The sequence below is a fragment of the Scylla paramamosain genome, chromosome 31, assembly GCF_035594125.1.
Source record: "Scylla paramamosain isolate STU-SP2022 chromosome 31, ASM3559412v1, whole genome shotgun sequence".
Taxonomy (NCBI): domain Eukaryota; kingdom Metazoa; phylum Arthropoda; class Malacostraca; order Decapoda; family Portunidae; genus Scylla; species Scylla paramamosain.
In genome coordinates this window covers 11,033,817-11,036,829 of record NC_087181.1, presented here as the reverse complement: position 1 = coordinate 11,036,829, position 3,013 = coordinate 11,033,817, and the positions used below count along the sequence as shown (strand labels likewise).

Sequence of the window (3,013 nt, the reverse complement as noted above, 5' to 3'; positions counted from 1 at the left end):
CCTTTCAGTATTCTTTCATCTTTCTCCTTGAGTCACGTGCCAGCGCCATGCATGAGTCTCCTCCAGTTGTTTCTGCCCCTTGCATCTTCCTCTATGACTCCCATCCTTTACAGTTCTACTGCAGTTCCATCCCTCCATTTCACTCTCTGAACCTTCTCAGTGGATAGGAAAACACTGGTACACGCCACATATGCGTTAAGCTATGTTAGTGTTCCGTACACACAACACGTCTAACGGTAGATTTGTTGTCCCTATCAAGGTTGAGGAAGAAGGCATCCAGTAAAACGACGGAATTAGAAGAAAGTAAGGGACGAAACACACACACACACACACACACACACACACACACACACACACACACACACACACACACACACACACACACACACACACACACACACACACACACACACACACACCTTAATTTCACTCATATTTCACTGTTTCTTTAAGCCACGTAACAAGACGAAAACAGTGAAGATTCGCAAGTTCAGAGAAGTCAGTGATGAAAAGACGGGAAAAGATTGAAATTGACGTTTTCTCTGAAGGATGCTTGACTTAAAGAGGAGTGACTTAACTAATATTTTGTTCTGCATTACACACGTACACATTCTTTTTATGTATTGTACTCTCTCTCTCTCTCTCTCTCTCTCTCTCTCTCTCTCTCTCTCTCTCTCTCTCTCTCTCTCTCTCTCTCGCCAGACTCACCATCATATTCCTATCTCTGTGACAGTGAAGTTAAGATGAAAATTAAGAGGAAAAAGAGCAGAAAATTAGAAAGATGAACAAATTTAATGGCAGAAGTCTTTAGGATGGAGAGAGAGAGAGAGAGAGAGAGAGAGAGAGAGAGAGAGAGAGAGAGAGAGAGAGAGAGAGAGAGAGAGATTATTAAGAAACTGAAGGAGGGAAAGATGGATTAGAAGAGGGGGAGAAGGAGGAGGAGGATGAGGAGGAGGAGGGCGGGGAGGAAATAAGTAGGAAGATTATTAGAAGAAAGTGTGTGTGTGTGTGTGTGTGTGTGTGTGTGTGTAGGAGGTGAAGGTTATATCACGTTAAAAAAATACATATAAGTAAGGAACATTATTAGAGAGAGAGAGAGAGAGAGAGAGAGAGAGAGAGAGAGAGAGAGAGAGAGAGAGAGAGTGACGGAAACAGCGCGTCACTCAGAGGGAAATATTTTATGGTTGTTTTCCCAGAACTTTGCTGCATATTGACAAGCAGCCTCGCATGTTGTCCATATTGGCAATACTGCTTAGTGGCTGGGGGTGTCTCCCCTACTACCCACCACCACCACCACTACCTCCTACCTTTTGACACCTCAGTACCCCACTTACGTATACAAACAGCAATAAATGTATGTGTGATATGTATACCAATAGATTTCTCATATTTTTCATATACACAGTACTCGTATTACCATACAGCAAACTCCATACCTTTTTCCATACAGAAAATACATAGATAGTACTGTATGTTTTTCTACATTTATGCAATAAGTAGTTTATCTTAAGCTCCAAATAGCTAAGTGTTGTTAAAGCAAATGGCGTAGTCAGAACTCGAAGGTTTGTTATTGATATATGATCTTTACAGCAACAAGTGCATGTGTATATATGATCTGTGTACCTGAGGCGTAGTGTGTTTCTCCCTGTTCATGATTCTTTATGTACTGAGAGAGTTTACCGTGCATTCCTGTCATTGGTTTGCAGGAAAATGTATTTTGATAATGATAACAGAGAGGATATGTGTATGATTGTTAGTTCAGTATCCTTTATTCTGTGAAAACGAGGATGTTCAGTAATATGTGGATCAATTTAATGCAAGATATATTCTTTCAGATTTGGTGCGAACATTTTTACTGCTCTATACAGTCCAGTGCCATACCACGAGTACTGCTTATAGTTATGAATATCTGACCATGTATAAAATGGACAATGTGAGTACTTGTATAGGTGATTTTAATGTATGTATATATCATCATAAATATTGAACTGTTGCAGGTAAACACACGAGCCTTAAAGTACAAACATACGCATGTCTGAGAGGCCAGCTGCGGGAGGCAGGGGGCTGAGGGAGAGTGAGGGGAGGTGACACAGCAGCAAAGGGTAAGGAGGTGGCAGCAGCACCAGGGCGGATAGAAGCCAGCCAGGTGCCAGTCCGTGGCTACTTAAGAATGATTGCATCTCAACGAGGAGTGAGAAGCCTCCGTTAAGTAGCCTGAGGAATCCCAGAGTGTCAGCTGAGAGGCAAACACGCCTATGCCCGGTGCCTCTCGGTGCCAGCGAAGGGTGAAAGGACAGTAACTCACCAAAACCTTATCCTGGCTCTCTCCACCCGCTCTTTTCACGCAACGAGGCAGGCAAATCCTCCCGGCCTAATTCCACGCCCCTTTAAGTATTTCTGCTGCATGGGAAGGAGAGGAGGAATGATTAATAGAGAAAACTAAAGGGGATGGAGGAGTGAGAAAGCAGTGAATGGAGCGGTGCGCGAGGAGCCAGCACGGGTGGGCAGCAGACGCGCGCCTCTCACAGTTGCCAAGTCTGGCGGTGCGCTCTGGCGAGTGGCGACAGTAAAATGATCTTCACGTCCACTACACATACACACACACACGCCTCCACGCCTGACATTACGCCAGGCACACGAGAGCCACGCCCAGGTCGCCAGTAAACGCGTGTGTTACAAGGACGCCGATGGGGTGAGGAGAGCGAGAGAGTGGAGGCTGTGTCGCTTGGCTGCAGCAGGCGACAGAGGCAGTCTCAGTGACTCAGTGTGCCGACGGGTGGGAGTGAGGTGGGAGCTGTACAGTGCCGCCTCCGCCGCCGCCCTAACCACAGCCTCAGGGGAGTGCCGTGCCCTTCCTTGAGACGAAGCAGTGCCATCCCCCCGCGTCCCTCACCAACCCAGCCCCGGACCTCAGCGAGTAGGATGCAGGACCCGTGGTGACGCCCCGCCGCTCGGCATGGAGAGAGGATTTGTGAGTATTGTAAGGTTTTCTGGCGTTTCCTGGCTCTCCGGA

At 46.6% G+C, this 3,013-nt stretch overlaps 1 protein-coding gene across 2 annotated transcripts in view; it reads left to right on the top strand.

The window, feature by feature from the left end:
• Positions 1 to 2,156: 2,156 nt before the first annotated feature.
• Positions 2,157 to 3,013, top strand: part of LOC135116480 (alpha-1,6-mannosyl-glycoprotein 4-beta-N-acetylglucosaminyltransferase-like) — a 23,488-nt gene continuing 22,631 nt past the window's right edge. The window contains exon 1 of one of the 2 annotated variants that reach the window (XM_064033966.1): positions 2,157 to 2,971. The gene's annotated coding sequence lies outside the window, so the exon portion shown is untranslated. The remainder of the gene's footprint in view (positions 2,972 to 3,013) is intronic. The other variant, XM_064033965.1, reaches the window with a different exon arrangement.